General features: G+C 57.9%; 1 pseudogene; it reads left to right on the forward strand.

Annotated features, from left to right (window-relative positions):
• Window positions 1-18,450, forward strand: part of LOC130021555 (vacuolar protein sorting-associated protein 33A-like) — a 61,977-nt pseudogene that overhangs the window by 22,433 nt on the left and 21,094 nt on the right.

Here is an 18,450-nt window from a genome sequence, read left to right on the forward strand (position 1 = left end):
GATCTGCTGAAAAGGCAACAGTAGACAGTTTGTTTTCTATTGCTGGTTATGAATAACCTATGATGTTGTGTGGCTGCAGTAGTGGCCACATGATTTTGAAATTCCAAATTTGAACACTTCAGTCTGGAGGGATTTCTGCCCAAACCTGCTGGGTTCCGAGATTTGCTCCTGAGTCTCTGGCATCCTGGTCATTAAGCAGCTTGATCAGGAGTCAGAGAGGCTGTTCATGGACGATGACTTGGGGTCTCGTTGGGACGGGGAGGACAGGACTGGCTCCACCCCCATCCTGTGAGGCCCAACAAGTTTTGTCACTGAGGGCCCAAGCCTGACTGTCCAGTGACCTCTGGAGGATGGCGGCCACCTGGCCGCCAGGGGGAACAGGCCAAGGCATGAACCCATGGGCCCAGCACTGCAGGGACCAGACGCCTTTCTGCCAAAAGCCACTGGGTTTCGAGAATTGTTTCTGAGTCTGTGGGATCATGGCCATTAAGCAGTTCAATCAGGAAGCAGAGAGGCCATGCCTCCAATGATACAGCTGAGCCGGAGGGGGCTTGTGGGTGTGTTTCACACATACCTAACTTTGGCTGTTTACTTTCTTGGTAAACTTTGCCCCAAGTTTTTGGGTTCTGGCCAAAGACACAGAAGCAATTTTGGGGTATCTGGAGTCTGAAGGTGCCATCAGGCTGCTGATGCATTCGCCTCACAAGGACAGTGTTTTTCGTTTGTTTGTTTGTTTGTTTGTTTTTAATGTAGGAGTACTGCTATTTATTCCGCCACTGATTAGCTGATTGAATTGGGCTTGAACTCCACCTTACTTTTTTTGTTTTTCATAATTTTATTTATTTATTTATTTATTTATTTTTCTTCTTATGTTTATTTATTGAATCACCGTGGGAAAAGTTACAAAGCTTTCAGATTTAAGTCTCGGTCATGCAATGATCAAACACCTTTCCCTTCACCCTTCACCAGTGCTCATTTTTCACCACCAAGAACCCCACTATACCCCAGCTCCCACCCACCCAATGCCTATGAGGCAGATGATTTCTACTTAACTCTTCTCTACATTGATTACATTCATTATTTCGACAAAAGATGCACCATGAGAGCTGGAGCAATAGCACAGTGGGTAGGGCGTTTGCCTTGCACGCGGCCAACCCGGGTTCGATTCCCAGCATCCCATATGGTCTCCTGAGCACCGCCAGGGGTGATTCCTGAGTGCAGAGCCAGGAGGAACCCCTGTGCATTGCCAGGTGTGACCCAAAAAGCAAAAAAAAAAAAAATATGCACCATGATTGTTTAGAATTTACCCCCCAGCAATCAGAATGGCTGAAAAGGCATTGTGAAATACGTTGTTTTCTATATAAAGTTTGGAGTTCGGGGCTGGAGAGATAGCATAGCGGGTAGGGCGTGTGCCTTTCACGTTGCCAGCCCGGGTTGAGTCCCAGCATCCATATGGTCCCCTGAGCACCGCCAGGAGTCACTCCTGAGTGCAGAGCCAGGAGTAACCCCTGTGAGTGCAGAGCCAGGAATAACCCTTGTGCATCGCCAGGTGTGACCCAAAAAGCCAAAAAAAAAAGTTTGGAGTTCCTCCCCTCCAAACACAGGTGTGAGGTGCTGCATTTCGCTGAGCAAGCAGAAGGAAAGCAGAGAGCTCGGGCCCAGTGGTTGATGCAGATTGCTGGGCCGGGCCGTCGAGCAAGGGAAATTTGGGGATCTCTGGGACCCGACCTCGGGCCCAGTGCTCTCCGGGGCCCCTGGCTTGGTCGTGTCCTACGAGTTGGGGGCGAGCCTGGCCTTTGTGCTTGCATTGCGTTTGGACGGGCAGGTGGGGTGTTCAGGGCCCAGCTGCTGACACCTGATCCCGCCCTGGCCAGGTGGGAGGACGGAGCTTGGCGGCTGGCCCCGGAGATGCCCAAGATAACCAGTCAAGGAGATAACCAGAGTCAATCCCAGTCGAGTTGGGTGATAGGCTGAGATAACGCACCGAGCCGCTGAGACAGATCCTGTCTGGGGACGCTCGGGCACCTTGATCCCAGGCCGGCCTGGCCTGGCGGGGGTCAGGGGCGAGTGGGCACCAACCAACCTTGGCGTTTCCGTGGCTCAGAGCTTCCGTGCCCTTCCGCTTGCTCTGCTGTTGTTTTGTTTTTGGGTCACACCTGGACATGCTCCGGGGTCACTCCTGGCTCTGCACTCAGGACTTACTCCTGGAGGTGCTCTGGGGTCCCTATGGGATGCCGGGATTGAACCCGGGTCAGTTGTGTGCAAGGCAAACGCCCTCCCTGCTGTACTAGAGTTCTGGCCCCATGGCCCAAAACTTAAAGAAAAATCCTTGCTGGGGTTGCCCCGTCCCTGGCGCTCTGTCAGCCTTGTGGGTCTGCACACGACTTGTGCGACTGCCTCGAGTGGCCAGTGACAAGGGCACCCGCCTGTTCTCCTGCTCCCCAGGGCTACTCTCTGCCCAGTGCTCCCGGGCCTGCAGCCCTCAACTCCTGCCCTGTGTTCCCTCCTCCTTTCTGTGGTGTTCCCCTCCTCTCTCATGGCCCTCCCCCTGGGGTCACCCCCCTTCCTGCGTGGAGCTGGGACAGCAGAGCTGCCGGGTTTGTGCCAGCTTTGTGCCAGGTGCACGTGCGACCCCGGGGGCTTGGACTCAGGACCTCATGCTTGTGAGGCAGTGCTCAAAACCCCCTCTCGGACATTCCTCCCCTCCAAGCTGAAGGAACGGACTTGACCCACATTCAGGCTCACACCTCTGCTTCCTGCCGAATCACTGCCAGCCGCTAGCAGGCCAGGACCCGTGTGCCACGCCTGTGTGAAGCAGGGATGTTCTGGGGTGTGAGCCTGCTAGCGTCTTTGTCATGGACACACGTGATCCCATCACAGGATTTAGGGTCACGGTCCAAACACAGGAGCATGGGGGTGAGAGGGTCGGGACTTGTTCAGGCCGGAGACTCTACTGGCTCTACTGGGCTCACACACGGCACTGAGTGCTCAAGTGTCAGGGAGACAGTGAGGCTCAAACACATTTTCTTTTTTTTCTTTTTTTTTATAATTTATTTATTTATTGAATCACTGTGGGAAAAGTTACAGAGCTTTCAGGTTTAGGTCTCAGTCGTGTAAATATCAAACACATTTCCCTTTACCAATACTTATTTTTAACCGCGAACCCCAATAGAACCCCACCTCCCACCCCTCCCAATTCCTGTGAGGCAGATGAGTTCTAGTTAACACTCTGTCGACTTTGACTAGATTCATTGTTTCGATAAAAGATGCACCATTATTGTTTAGATCTTACGACCGCCCCCAAATCAGACATGCTGAAAAAGCGTTGTGAAATGATTTGCTTTCTACAGCTGGGTTTGGATTTCTGCTCTTTTACTTATTAACCCTGGAAATATTTCTATTAAAAGTTAGATAACTAAGAGATTAGTTTCTGTGCTTCTGGGGCCATGGCCGTGCCGGAGAGCCGCTCGTGGGGGGCAACTGGCGACCTCGGTAGGGCGTGAAGCTCAAACACTTTTTCTTTCGCGCTGTTTTTTTCTCTTTTTTTGGCTTTTTGGGTCACACTCAGGGATGGCAGGAATTACTCCTGGCAGTGCTCAGGACTGGTGATCGAACTTGGTCAGCCGTGAGCAAGGCGAACCCCTCCGCACTGTGCTCTCACTTCAGCCCCTCCTTTCGCATCTTTTTGTGTTTTTTTCAGAATTGATTGACTTCCTCGTAGCGTTTGCTGGCCCTGACGTTCTCTGTAGAGTCCCTTGTTGCACACTGTGTTTCGTGGGCACCTTGGCATCAAGACTTGGCACTTGCCTGGTGCATGGCTCACCCCATAGGTCCCCCTGAGCACCGCCAGGAGTGATTCCCGAGAGCAGACCCAGGAGTAACCCTGAGCACTGCCGGGTGTCCCAAAAAACAAAAGGAAAGAAAGAAAATAGGTATCCTTGACCGGAAAGGTAGCCCAGGGCCAAGGAGCCTGCCTTGCCTGCGGCTGACCCCACCCCACCCTGTACGTCACCCCCCCCCCCCCAGGTCCTGCCAGCATGAGCCCCGATGACTAGATCAAAGTCGGCCCTGAGCACGGCCAGGTGTCCCGTCCAAGTGTCCCGTCCTGAGCCCCCAGGTTAGGTCACTCTGCCCTCCCCACCTCCCCACCACTCCCCCGTTCCTGCTCACTCATCCTCGAGGGGACCCGCACTCATTCAGCTTGTGCTCCCATCCGAGCAGGCCAGGCCAGACTCCTCTGTACAGCTCTCAGGCCTTAGTGGGCTGGGCCACGCCCTGGCCACAGTGCGACAGGTGTTGCTCACAGCACTGGGGTCACAGAGAGCAGGGCTATCAGGGTCGGGCTCAGGGCCTCTGCCCTGTCGCTCTGCCCCTCCGCCCCCGCCCCCGCCCGCCCATAGATTTTATGGCCCAGCTCCTGAGGAGGGCCCTGGGCACAGTCACTGGGTCCAGGTCACACTCGGGGGATGCCGAATGACCTCAGTTGGAGATCTGTAACTGCCAAACATTTGTCAAACGTTTTCTGAAACCACTTTCTCAGGGCCCAGGAGTCCAGAACTGGGCCCCGCAGGGACCAGAGGCACATTGGCCAGCTAGTGCTGGTGTCTGCAGGGCAGCCCTCCGGAGCCTCAGCCGGACCCTGGCATCACGAAGGGTGGCGCCTGCCCCTTTAAGAAGGGCCCATGATGCCCTCCTCCTTGCGGAATTCTCATTCTACCTTGGAACATTCTAGACTCCAAGTGCCATTTTCAGTCTCTGTAGGAGACTGGCACGAGCCTGTTTGGCAGAGCTCAGTTCTTTAAGCTGCGAGTGCAGTGTGACACAGGTGAATCTGAGTCTCTGGGCTTTTTGCCCGCGTGCGGGTGGCTTTTTTCTCTAACAGTTCTTTAGTGTATGATAGTTTTTAATCTGTAGTTCGTTTAAGTTTTTTTAGTAGTTATATATACATATATATATATTTTTGGGGGGTGGGGGTGGGGTGGGGTGGGGTGGCCATACCTGGCTGTGCCCAGGGGTCACCCTGGCCGGCTAACGTCCCTGTGCTTACGGAGATCGAGCCCAGGACAACTGGATAGAAGGCAAGTGCCCTCCCCACTGTCCTGCCTCTCTGCCCCCTGCGGACTTTTCTATTCAATGTGGAATGACTCTGAAGTCAGTGGGCCCTCATGGGGGGCTGATGAGAAGCAGAGGAGAAGATGTCACTCCCCCGGGACTGGCGGGAGCGCTGGCACTGATGAGCGCGATGAGCCCTGCCAGCCCCACAACGCCCACTAGGCCTTCCCGGGGTCTCGGGCCGGAGTGAAGGGTTGCCCTTTTCAGGGAAAGGGAGTCGATCCTCGACCTCCTCAGGCCCCCGGGCCTTTGTCCTTCTCGCAGAAAATCATTTCAGGAGATGAGCATGAAGCAGGAACATTTTATTTGGAGGCTTTTAGGAAGGGGAAATGAGGGAGGGAGTAACAGGCTCGAGAGAGAGTGCGGCTTCTCCAGAGGCGCAGAAAGCCACTGAACACGTTAGGTTGCCTGGTTGCATTCGGTCCGAAAGTCCACACCTCAGAGGGGAGAAGCCCGTGACATGACCGACCTCGTAGGCAAGAGCAGTCCCTGGGCTCGGGCACACATGAGCGCCCTCCCTTGGTTCAAGGGGGCTAATCTCGGGTTTTCCCCAGGCTGCCCCTGGTGGGAGTTTCTAGCTACCTAGAGTCCGTTGCTAGGGTGGTTGCCAAGGGGGTAGAGTTGAGTGGTCCAAGGTCCTCTTAGAAATTCCTTTCCTGGCCTTTGTTCCTATTCCCTCGGGGGGTCCAGCCTGCTCTGGGCCTCCTAATGTGGGTTAATTTTGACCAGACCCTGGGTCCCGTGCCCTCAGGTGGTCTTTTGGTGGCCATGAAGCTATTGTTGACTTCCTCGGAGTTCCATTGCCATGGCGACGCTTCCCCCATTCACCTGTCTGCCTCAGTTCTGTGGGTTAAGAAATGCAGTTAATACTGGCTTGTGGTTATCAAACTTGGGCACCGTCACAAGGAACGAAGGAAACGCCAAAACCTCCTTCGCTCCCCTTTGGCGCATTTTTTTTCCTTTTTGGGTCACACCTGGTGATGCACAGGGTTTACTCCTGGGTCTGCACTCAGGAATCAGTCCTGGCAGTGCTCAGGGGACCATATGGGATGCTGGGAATCGAACCTGGGTCGGCCACGTGCAAGGCAAACGCCCTACCCACTGTGCTATCGCTCTCCAGCCCCCTTTTGGCGCAGTCTTGCTGGGCCCTTTTCCCTGGCACTTCTCAGCCCATAGAAAAAAGTGTGCCTGTTGCTTGCCTTAGCTTCTGTGTGTAACCCCGGGCCTCTCACACACATACATACGCACACATGCACACACAAGACCAGCCATCACTGCTGAGTCGCCTCCCGGCTAGTCAGTGTCTGGACGGGAAGGTGGTCAGTGGCACTCACAGTGATCAGGGACGATTTCTGGCTCCTGAATGTGTTTGGGGGTGGGTGTGATGCCAGGGAGGGCGTGAGGGTCAGCTGCCCGCAGGGCAAGTACCTGTCCCCTCTGCCCTCTGGCCCTGAATCTGCTGTTGTTTGTTTGTCTGTTTGGGATTGAGTTTTTGTGCAGGAATGACACTTGGTGGGCTCAGGGAGCTGTGCGGGAGGCTGGGGGTCGCACTCGGGGTGGCGAGTCTCAGACTGGCAGCTCTCTGGGCTCCGGAAGCTGCTGTGGTCGCTACCGTGAGACAGACTCTCTCCTCTGCTCTTCAGAGATTTATCCCTGAGAACGAGTGCGCCTCAGAAGGCCCCACAGTGGGCTCGAGAGTCAGGGCCCGGTAGTGGCCGCGGCAGCGTCTGACCACCTGACCATGAGTCTGCTGAGGCCCAGCGGGCTGAAGGCCCCCACCAAGATCTTCAAGCATGGGAGCTGGGCCCTGAAGGCGCCCTCGGCCGGTAAGTGCGCTCAGCCCGGGCCAGGGGAGACTCATTTCCACCCGGGAACCCCCTCCCGAGTCCTCGCCCGGGAAGGGCTCCCTGAGCTGTAGGCACGTTCGCGGCTCTGGGGACAGCTCTCACACATGAGTCTCACGTTGTGTGACTTTAGTGTCACGGCAACTGGTGACAGCTGAGGCGACCAACACGCTCCCTCCTAACTGCTAGCCCCCTCGCCCGGGCTTGGGGACAGGCTGAGGGAGGTGGACTCACCTGGACTAAAGGGCCTCATTGCCGGCCGTAGCCACAGTACAGTGGGGAGGGCAACCGGCACCCCATGTGACTCTCCAGCCTCAACCTCACATGAGTGACCCTGAGCGCAGAGCCAGAAATAGGCCCTGCGGACTGGCTGGAGTGCTCCCCCCCTAAAAGAAAAAGAAGATGGGCCAGTGGACACAGCAGAAATAAGACACTGTATTGGAGCTTTCGCCTGGCTTGGTCCCTAGCATCACGGGGTGTGTCCAAAGATTTCCCCTCAGCTGCCCAAATATGACTGTGGCCTGGGATGCTGCAGTAGGTAGGCACGTCCCCTTCACGGCGGGCCCGGCCAGGCTTCACCACAAGCAGCCCCCGGCATTGGCTGGGAGTAGTCCCAAGCACTGCTGGGTGTGGCCACCCCCAACCACACTTTAACTGGACCTGGACAGGCCCTTCCTGACCCTTCTGACCCTTCTGACCCTTTCTGCTGTTCCAGCGGCTGCTCCCGTTGAGAAGTCCGTGCCTGGGGAGAAAACCCCCAGCGCCCCCTCCTCGGAGACGCAGGAGGAGTTTGTGGACGACTTCCAGGTCGGGGAACGAGTCTGGGTGAAGGGGAACAAGCCTGGATTCATCCAGTTCCTCGGGGAGACCCAGTTTGCCCCTGGTCAGTGGGCCGGGATCGTCTTGGACGAGCCCATCGGCAAGAACGACGGCTCGGTGGCGGGTGTGCGCTACTTCCAGTGCGAGCCGCTGAAGGGCATCTTCACCCGGCCGTCCAAGCTGAGCAGGAACTGGCAGGCTGAAGATGAGACCAACGGCCTGCAGCCAGCGCCTGCTGCCCCGGCCACACCGCCCCGGTCGGCCTCCCCGGCCCCTGCCGCCGCCCCAAAGGCGCCCCAGCCCTCCACAAAGGAGGCACCGGCCGCCCCTCACATCAGCAACCTGACCAGGACGGCCAGCGAGTCCATCTCCAACCTCTCGGAGGCTGGCTCCCTCAAGAACGGGGAGCAGGAGCTGAAGCTCGGGGACCGGGTGCTGGTGAGTGCCGAGGGCAGCGGTCGCGGGTGGGTGTCCATTCGCCTGTCTGGTCCATCAGCTTTCCCAGACTCGCGGTTTGGGTGGAAGCACGAGCAGCCAGGACACCTGGTCCTGCAGTTTCCAGCGTGATGGATGCGTGCGGGGATGCTGCCAGTTTTACCAGTTTAGCCAAAACAGGGTGGAGGGGTCATGCCGTGGGGAGGCCGTGTGCTTTGGATGCCTCTGACCCGGGGTTTAAGTCTTGGTCCCATGTACAGTCCCCCAAGCACATCCCGGAGTGATCCCTGAGCACCAAGCCAGAAGTAAGCCCTGAGCACTCTGACTGTGACTCAAAAAACAAACCAATGTACGAAGTTGGAAATCGGTTCCATTTCTCTGGTTTGTGATGTTTGTGTTTGGGGCGTCACGGGGCTCACCCTGAGCCGCTCTGGGCCATTCCGTGCCCGGCTGTGCGCAAGCCCTGAGCCGTCTCTCCAGACGTGTGTGGTTTGGTGTTTGGGCCACACCTGGCAGTGCACAGGGCTTCCTCCTGGTGCTGAACTCAGGGATCTGGTAGGGTTCAGGGGACCATCTGGGGTGTCGGGGATGGACCCTGGGTAGGCCATGGGTAGGGACCCGTCTCCAGAACATTCTCAAAAGTATGTTTTGCTGACTTGGTTGCTTGATCTTCAGACTCAGCACCTGCTCTTGTGTTTCTCTGAGCAGCTCCTGGAAGCCCTTTGGTGGGGGCGAGGGGGCACCCCCGTGAGATGAGTTTCTGGTGGGGGTCACCAGGTCCCTGCACGTGGCATCCTCAGTCCACCCCAAGCCCATTCCTCTGCACAGGTCCCCAAAGCAGAGGCGCTTGGCTGTAGACAACTGTTCTCCCCCAGCAGAAGCACTCAATAACGCTTTCAGAACCCGTGGGAAGCGGCCGGGAAAAGTCCCCTTGGGAACCTCTGAGGCGGGCGGCTCTGACCAGACAGACTGGGGGCTGGCCCGGAGCCAGTGGCTTCCCGGGGACCACAGGGATGGCCATCGCCAGACCGGTGTCAGAGCTGTGGAGGCCGGAGAGGAGAGCTGTGAGGAGACCTGCCTGCAGGCGCAGGGTGGCCCTCGGAGGGTCCTGGAGGGTCACGGTCAGGGTTCAGGGATGGCCAAAGAGTAACACGGGGAGGGAATTGGAGCTGGAGGAGACACACGGTTTAAAGACTGTTTGGGGGGGCTGGAGCAGTAGAACAGCAGAGAGGGCGTTTGCCTTGCACTCAGCAAACCTGGGTTCCCCGGTATCCCATAGGGTCCCCCAAGCATCGCAGGAATGATTCCTGAATGCAGGAATGATTCCTGAGCATCGCCAGGTGTGACCCAAAGACCCAAAGAAGAAAAAAGACTTTTTTTTTTAACTTGCATTCACAACCGTCCACACCCGGACACAGGGACACCAGTGTCGTTGGAACAAGGGAGCGGGGACACCGCCACTGGCTCTGCAGTGAATAACTCTGATCAGTTATTCATTTATTGGTGGTGGTGCTCAGGGCTGAGTCCTGGCCCTGTGCTCAGGGACCACATCCGGGCAGGTGTGTGCAAGGCCAACGCCCTGCCCTCTGTCTGTGCTGTTTCATCGCTCCATACCTCAGCTAGAGCACGCCTTTCAAAAAAAAGTTTTTGGGGGTTTTTTTGGGGGACCACAACCAGCATAATGGCTGTTCTCTGAAAGAAGAAGGGGAAAAAAGAAAACCCAAACACTTTATTTGGTCTTTTTCCTAATTCAAGGAAGGTTTGCTTGGCACTCCACGGCCTAACGCAGCCGTGGTCAGGAGGCCGTGGCGAGTGGGGGCTGGCCTCGGGGCACTGAGGCGAAGCTCCCGTGCAGGGCTGGCGCCCTCCCGACTCTCCAAAGGGCCTCCTGCCCTTTGCCCCATTTTTCCCTGCGCACAGGAAGTCCAGGTTCTGTGCCAGCTGGCCCCGATGTTTACGGGACTGACCTCCGAGGAGCCCTTCGAAGGCTCTGACATGGCTGTTCCAGCCTCCAGGCCTGTGGAAGACGGTCCCCTGCCCCCTGCAGTCCCTGTCACTGGCAGTGGACAGACTGCCCCCATGCTTGTGCTACTTTGGTTCTCTCTGGAGACTCAGGGACCCTCATTGGGGTCACTGGAAATGCCCAGCTCTGACCTCAAGTCCCGTCTGTGCTCGCAAGTAGGCAGGGGTCGCAGAGCGGAACAGTCAGTCGCTCTGGTCAGTCTTATGGTGTCTCAGAGCGGGAGGTCACTCTGTCCGTCCTGTGGCGTCTCAGAATCCAACCGTGAGGAGTTTCTCCGGGCTGATGTGCGGTGGTTCTCCTGACCTTGGGAGATCACTTCCCTTCTCTCCAGCTGAGCTCTGACAGAATGTTCTGGAGACAGGCTTGCAGCAGTTTTGGGCAGATGATATTTCCAGGATATAATGTCAGGGTCTTGAGAGACTTGACTGCCTTCCAGCTGTGCTGTTCCAGGAGGCTGTTTCCGGGTCAGGGATGGCATGTTCTGTGCCAGATTCTTTGCCGATGAACTTTGCAGCCTCTTCTCAGCCCAGGGCCGCCACCCCAGCCACCTGTCTCTTGTTCTTTTATTCTTTGTCACACTCACAGTTCCCAGGGCCCACGCCTGGCCACGGAGGCTGTGCCAGGGCCTTTGCAGATGGGACTTCAGGACTCACAGAGACAGTCCTGGGTGACGCTGCTACCCCTCGTGCTGCGAGTGACCCCCGAGCACGTGAACCCAGTCCTGCCCCAGACCCGAAAAAAGAAAACCACGCTCTCAGGCATTATTAGTTGAGGTTTCTCTCTCTCTCTCTCTCTCTCTCTCTCTCTCTCTCTCTCTCTCTCTCTCTCTCTCTCTCTCTCTCGCTCCCCTTTCTGTTTTGACTTTTTGGTTTTGGGGCCACTCCTGACAGTGCTTATGGGTCACTCAGGCTTTGCACTGAGGAATCACTCTTGGCGGGCTAGGGGGACCATCTTGGGTGTTGAGGATTGAACCCAGGGTGGCCGCACACAAAGCAAGTGCCCTTCCCCCGGTGCTCTGGCCCTTTTTGTCAGCATTCCCGTCGGTGTCCAGCGCTGTGATTCTGTTTTGCTCTGCGTCCCAGGGGCCAAGCATCAAGCCAAGGCATAGTGAAGGAGAACTGGAAAATCGAACTCTGCTAAGATATGAGAACAGTCATTTTCCTTTAGCTGGTTTCTGGCTGAATTGTTCTCCAGCGGTGGGGTTGCCACGGCTCCGCTCCCACACCCGCGGGGCAGGGACCCCCTCGCCACACCAGGTGGCTGGCCTGGGTCAGAGATTCCCAGGGGTGTGGTCAGCCAGGCCGCCAGTGACAGCGAGTGGGTGTGAACGCCGCTGCCTTGCATGGACACTGAGCAGCAGCGTCTGCTCACCCTGTAGGGGTTGCGGGGGGAAGTGGCACCTTGACCTTTGGGGTTTCTTCCGGAAATCCCTACTCTGAAGCCAGAATGTTCCTTAGCGGGGGTGGGGGCACTGTGCGCAGTCCATGGTGCCTGACCCGCGTCCCTCTGGCAGGTGGGAGGCGTGAAGGCCGGTGTGGTGCGCTTCCTCGGGGAGACGTACTTCGCCAAGGGGAATTGGTGTGGCGTGGAGCTGGACAAGCCGCTGGGCAAGAACGATGGCGCCGTGGCTGGAACGAGGTGGGTCCTCCTGCCCCCCCCCAGACAGCCTGGGGCAATGCACGGTGCCCGGGAGGTGCTGAGGGGACTGCAGGCCACTTCACTTGGTTCTTAGGCGGGGCCACTTCCGGTGGCACTCGGGGACCCTGCAGGGATGTGGGGACAGCCTGGGGCTCCCACATGCAGCTGTGCTCGGCCCGCAGGAACCCCCCGGCCTGCTGTCGCCCTTCAGATGCCGGGGAGGCTGCTTGGAATCGCCCCTGGTTTGTGCAGTGGGGGTGGGCGGCGTGCGAGGGAGTGTGTGTGTGAATGTATGAATGTGTGTGCTTCGGAGTGTGGATATGTATGTATGAGGGTGTGTGTATGTGAGCGTGTGAGTGTGGGGCTGTGAGTGTTGGTGAGGGCATGAGCATGTGAGTGTTGCTTGGGGGTGTGAGCATATTTGTGAGGGAATGAGAGTGTGTCATTGTTGGTTTGAGAGCGTGCAAGTGTTGGTTGGGTATGCGTGTGTGTGACTGTGGGGCTGTGGGAGTGTGGGAGTGTTTGTTGGGGTTTGAGTGTAAGTGTGTTTTTGTTGGGGTGTGAGTGTGAGTGTGGGACGTTGGGAGTGTGGGAGTGTGGGAATATCGGTTGGGGTGTGAGTGTGTGTGTTAGTTGGGGTGTGCGTGTGTGAGTGTGGGGCTGTGGGAGGGTATGAGTGCTTGTTGGGGGGTGAGTGTGTGTGAGTGTGGGGCTGTGGAAATGTGGGTGTGTTTGTTGTGCTGTGAGTGTGTGTGTATGTTGGGGTGGGAGTGTGAGAGTGTGGGATTGTTGGTTGGGGTGTGAGTGTGTTTGTTTCTTGGGGTGAGTGTGGGAGTGTTTGTTGGGGTGAGAGTGTTTGGGAGTGTTGGTTGGGGTGTAAGTGTGTGTTAGTTGGGGTTTGAGTGTGTGTGAGTGTGGGGGCTGTGGGAGGGTATGAGTGTTTGTTGGGGAGTGAGTGTGTGTGAGTGTTGGGCTGTGGAAATGTGGGAGTATTTCTTGTGGTGTGTTTGTTTGTTGGGGTGGGAGTGTGAGAGTGTGAGAATGTTGGTTGGGTTGTGAGTATGTGTGTTTCTTGGGGTGAGTGTGGGAGTGTTTGTTGGGATGTGAGTGTGTGTTCGTTGGGGTGTGAGTGTGTGGGAGTGTTGGTTGGGGGATGAGTGTGAGTTTGTGTTGGTTGGGGTGTGAGTGTGTGTTTGTTGGGTGAGAGTGTGTGTGAGTGTGAGGCTGCATGAGGGTATGATGTTTGTTTGGGAGTGAGTGTGTGTGAGTGTGGGGCTGTGGAAATGTGGGAGTGTTGGTTGGGGTGTGAGTGTGTTGGTTGGGGTGGGAGTGTGAGAGTGTGGGAGTGTGTGTTGGGTTGTGAGCGTGTGTGTTTCTTGAGGTGAGTCTGGGAGTGTTTGTTGGGGTGTGAGTGTGTGTTGGTTGGGGTGTGAGTGTGTGGGAGTGTTGGTTGTGTGTGAGTGTGTGTTAGTTGGGGTTTGAGTGTGTGTGAGTGTGGGGCTGTGGACATGTGGGAGTGTTTGTTGGGTGTGAGTGTGTGTGTGTTGGGGTTTGAGTGTGTGGGAGTGTGGGAGTGTTGGTTGGGGTGTGAGTGTGAGTGTTTGTTGTGGTGGAAGTGTGAGAGTGTGGGAGTGTTGGTTGCGATGTGAGTGTGTGTGTTTCTTGGGGTGAGTGTGGGAGTGTTTGTTGGGATGTGAGTGTGTGTTTGTTGGGGTGTGAGTGTGTGGGAGTGTTGGTTGGGGGATGAGTGTGAGTTTGTGTTGGTTGGGGTGTGAGTGTGTGTTTGTTGGGTGAGAGTGTGTGTGAGTGTGAGGCTGCATGAGGGTATAATGTTTGTTTGGGAGTGAGTGTGTGTGAGTGTGGGGCTGTGGAAATGTGGGAGTGTTGGTTGGGGTGTGAGTGTGTTTGTTGGGGTGAGTGGGAGTGTGAGAGTGTGGGACTGTTGGTTGGGGTGTGAGAGTGTGGGAGTGTTGGCTGTGGTGTGAGTGTGTGGGAGTGTGGGGCTATGGGAGCGTGTTAGTCTGTGGGGGTGTGAGACTGTGGGACTCAGTGGACTCCGCGGTCGGCGCCTGTCTCTCTTGCCAAAGGTGTCTTTTGTCCCTCCCCTCCTCGATGTCGCAGGTACTTCCAGTGTCAGCCCAAGTATGGCTTGTTTGTTCGCATTCACAAAGTCACCAAGATCGGCTTCCCCTCCACGACGCCGGCCAAGGCCAAGGCGGCCCCTGGGAGGCGTGTGATGGCCACCACCCCCGCCAGCCTGAAGTGCCGCCCGTCGGCCTCCTCGCTCAGCTCTGTGAGCTCCGTGGCCTTATCCGTGAGCAGCAGGCCCAGCCACACGGAACTAGTAAGCAGCCCCCTCCCCCGCCCTGTGCGATGCTCAGGCCCCCACAGACTCCCAGGGCCCCAGGGGCGAGAGGCGGAACAGGACCGGGTGGGCTGAGCAGCTCCACGTGGCAGGCAAGTGGCTTCCCAGCCACCACCGGTGACAGGAGCAGGGATGGGCCTTTCCTCAGGTGCTCAGGGCTCAGGCCGCCTTAGGGATGAAGTGGGGGAGCTGAAGGGGGCGTCGGAGGGTCAGAGCGGGAACCAGAGACTCTGGGGAACGCTTGGTGCTTGGCGTTGCCCGTTTGCTCTCTCCGTCCCTCCCTGCTCCCTCCTGTCCCTCTGCACCCCTGTCGACACAGAGGGGCCTCGACTTCTGTCCATTGCGGGGCCGCAAGTCAAAGCTGGGGCCTCGTGGCTTCTCCCCTCACGTCTCTCTGAGTCCTAAACACTAAAGTGTGTCCGAATGTGCAAGGGTGTCCTGAGATATTGTCCACAGGGAAACGGGCCCACGATGGAGACGTGTCCCGGGGGGCTGGCTTTGCTGGGGGCTGCGCTTCCTGCCACCTCCTCTGCTCCCTGCATTGACCCTCGATGCGGAAGAGGAGGGAGTGAGTGTGTGTGCAACGGAAGATACAAAACAGGTGACACGGGAACGGGAGCCAGGAGGCCACGTGCCGTGGGCACAGGCCTGGGGCCAGTCCTGTCTTGCTTGACCACCACCAGGTTTCCCTGGCCTGCCTCCATCCTCACGTCCGACTCCTCCTTCCCCTCGCCTCGCCATTCAGGAGGGGAGCAGACTCAGAAGCCCCTCTCCTTCCCTCGCGAGCCAGCCCGTTTGTGGAATTCGGTTTTGTTTTTCTGCTTGACTGTGGGCCACACCCTGCAGTGCTTCAAGAGGCCGTTTGCAGTGCTGGGGTTGAGCCGGGGCCTCCCACATCCGAGCAAGAGCCCCACGCCTGAGCCGTATCTCCAGCCTCCCCCTGCTGTCTTGCTTTGTTCTGTTCTGGGGTCACACCTGGCAGAGCCCAGGGCTTTCTCCCGCCTCTGTGCTCGGGATTCTTCCTGGCGGGCCTCCGGGATTGAGCCTGGGCAGCGCTGGGGCTTCGCTCTCCAGCCCTTTGGCCCCTGCCTTGCATATCTTTACGCAGGGTGGAGCTCACTCCTACACTGCACATCACCGTTAGCGTCTATGACAGGGATATAGAATGAGTCTGTGTGACTTCATGGAAGTATACCTCGACAACATAATTCCATACGTGCACACACAAGCGATCACACACACACAGCCACTCATACATGTACACGTAGTGCATACCGTATATACACAGGCTGATGGGTATATACACACAGGCACGTACATGCATAAACACAACGCACACATGCACACGGGTTTGTGTAGACATGCCCACAGGAACGTACGTGCATGCATACATACATGCACACAGGTCCGTGCGTGCCCTGTGGGAGGCCTCCCGGTTCGCTTGTTGGCTGAGTTGCTCTTCTGAGGTACCAGGCTCCCACAGAGGGGCTGGCCTTGCTGGCATGGAGCCTGGGGCCTCACACACCATGCGCAGGGCAGAGGCTTTGGCATCAACATCCTGAGTTCAGTTCGTGGCCCCGACCTTGCCCAGCCCCTCAGCGCCCGCCTCCCCCCATGCCAGGGGTGCTGCTTTCTCCCTGCTCCAGCGCCTGAACCTCACAGTCTCATCTCCATGGTTTGCTTAAAGCCCTTCCCTCCCGTGCTCGTTTCCTCAGGGAGTTGTCTCGGACCCAGGAAGCGCATGCGTCCGGCCTGCCCCACCCGCTCAGGCCAGGAGGCTCAGGGAACACCGCCGCCCGCCTTTCCTAGTTTTTATTTTTGCTCTTTGGTTTTGGGGCTCACCTGGCAGTGCTCAGGGACTCCAGGCGTGGTGCTTGGGGGCTGCTCCCGGTTGAGGGGGTTTAAGCCCAGGTCTTGGTGGAGACCCCCAAGGCTGTCAAGCTCTTCCCAGCCACCCCTTGAAATCAGAGTTGAGTGCACTTCCCGGCAGCACTGCACATGGCTGGGCCCGAGAGCTCGTGTCCTCCTAGAAATTTTATTTATTTATTATTTGGTTTTGGGGCCACATTCAGGGGTGCTCAGGGCTTATGCCTGGCTCTCTGCTCTTGGGGTCACTCCTGATGGTGCTGGATCTTGAACCTCTGCAAGCACCTTCCCCCCCCCCCAAAAAAAAACTCTTTGGCCCTGGGGAGAGCATTTAATCTGACCAATATACTTTAAGTGTATTGGGGAGTCACGGCCAGATCCTTACGCAGAGGCAAGGATGAGCTGCTCCCCGGACAGAAACAGGAAGCTTGAGAGCTCCCAGCAGGCAAAGCAGCGGTGGACAGCCTGGGCCCTGCTGGGCCCGTCAGTCAGCAGGCAATTGGCAGCACCTCAGATGATGCAGGGAAGCGGCAAGAGACCCTGCGGCTGGCTCGCAGCAGGGCAATGGGTCAGGGGTGGCCAGGCAGAAGGAGCGGACGTCCTCGGCCACCCCCGCCCCAGCCCCCGCCACCGTGTGCCTGAAGAATGAAGACCAGGTCCCGCTGTGTCCCCGCCTGCAGGGGCCGTTGTGCCGCAAGGAAACTGGTCTGCAGAGCGACCATGAGTGACCATGAGCCCAGGACAGAACGGACAGGACCCCCGGTCCCCGCGGCCTTCCAGCCCACCCCCTCCCCTCCTCACTGTCTTTGCCTCTTCTCTCCTTCCCTTTGTGCTTGGTCTTCCCCTGAGCTGCCCTTGCTGTCCTGCTCGCTGGGCGTGAGCCCTCACAATGCTCACCCACCACTTGTTCCTTTTTTTCCTGGATTTTGGGCCACCCCCCAGCAATGCTCAGGACTTACTCCGGGCTCTGCACTCAGGACTCACTCCTGGTGGGCTCGGGACCCTGTGGGGTGGGTACCTGGGATCCAGCTCGGGTCAGCGGCGTGCAAGGCCAGCGCCTTCCCCGCAAATTTACCATTCTAGCCTCTCATCCCCCACTTTCGAAGGCAGATGGCACAGGGGTCTTTTATGGGGTCACACCCAGTGACCCTCAGGGGCACGGGGCCATTCCCAGAGACAAGAGTCTCTGGTTACTGCTGTTCAGGCCTGGGGCAGGTGCTGGGGAGAGCGAGGTGAGCTGGAAGGAAGAGGAAGAGAGAAGGGCCAGGCTGCCCTGGGGAGACCCTGATGGACGGACGTGCAAGGTTGAAGATGCTGGAGCCGGCCTCAAGCTCAAGCCAAGGGCTCAGCCTTAAGGAAGCTCAGGCCAGAGCGGGCTGTGGAGGGGGCTGCCTCCGGCTCTGCAGAAGAGTCTCTGGATTCCCATGAGGCCCGAGGTCAGTGGAGCCCAGGTCCCGTCCAAGGATCTTCGGGAAGGTTTCAAGACGCTTCTGCTGAGAGTCAGTGGCCCATATGCACGGATGCAGCGCTCCTCCATCTGCTTTGCTGAGGATAGCCACATGCATGCCCGCGTCCGCCGCCCCCACCCCCTTCACGTCTCTTTTTCCTTTCCAGTTGCCGGTAACTTCCTCCCGCTGCGCCCGCAAGATCTCCGGCACCACCGCCCTCCAGGAGGCGCTGAAGGAGAAGCAGCAGCACATTGAGCAGCTGCTGGCCAAGCGAGACCTGGAGCGGGTGGAGGTGTCCAAGGCCACGAGCCATGTGGGGGAGATAGAGCAGGAGCTGGCCCTGGCCAGGACGGGCACAACCAGGTGACGTCTGTGCAGACGGCAGTGCCGGGTCCGAGAGACACCTGCAGCAGAGGCTGGGCGCGAGCTTGGTGCAGGCAGTGCAGGGAGAGGCAGTGGGTCCCCGTCTGCCATCGTTGCGGTGGCGTCCGCCAAGTGGTTTGATCGCATGCACCTTCTGCTCGCCCCGTGGGGGTTCAGGGAGCGCCGAGTTGTCCCCGCCGGTGCTTTCGTGCTGTGTTTCCCGTCCCGCCTTCCAGAAATGCTGCATCTTAGGTGGGAGACGCGTTCAGCGTGCCACGGTGGCAGGTGGCGGTGCCAGCCCACAGAGGGCTGTCGGGGGCGGGCGAGGACACTCACGCACAGTTGCCTCCACAGTACATCCTGGAGCTGGAGGCCAAGATGGACGAGCTGCGGGCCATGCTGAAAGCGAGCGACTGGGAGAAGGTGGAGCTGCTGAACCAGCTGGAGGAGGAGAAGAGGTGAGGCCGTGCCAGGAGCTGGGGGGCTGCCTCGGGTGGGGTGCTCCTGGCCTTCCAGGGCTGTGAGAACCACAAACCA

Source organism: Sorex fumeus, unplaced genomic scaffold, assembly GCF_029834395.1.
Source record: "Sorex fumeus unplaced genomic scaffold, SorFum_2.1 ptg000017l, whole genome shotgun sequence".
Taxonomy (NCBI): domain Eukaryota; kingdom Metazoa; phylum Chordata; class Mammalia; order Eulipotyphla; family Soricidae; genus Sorex; species Sorex fumeus.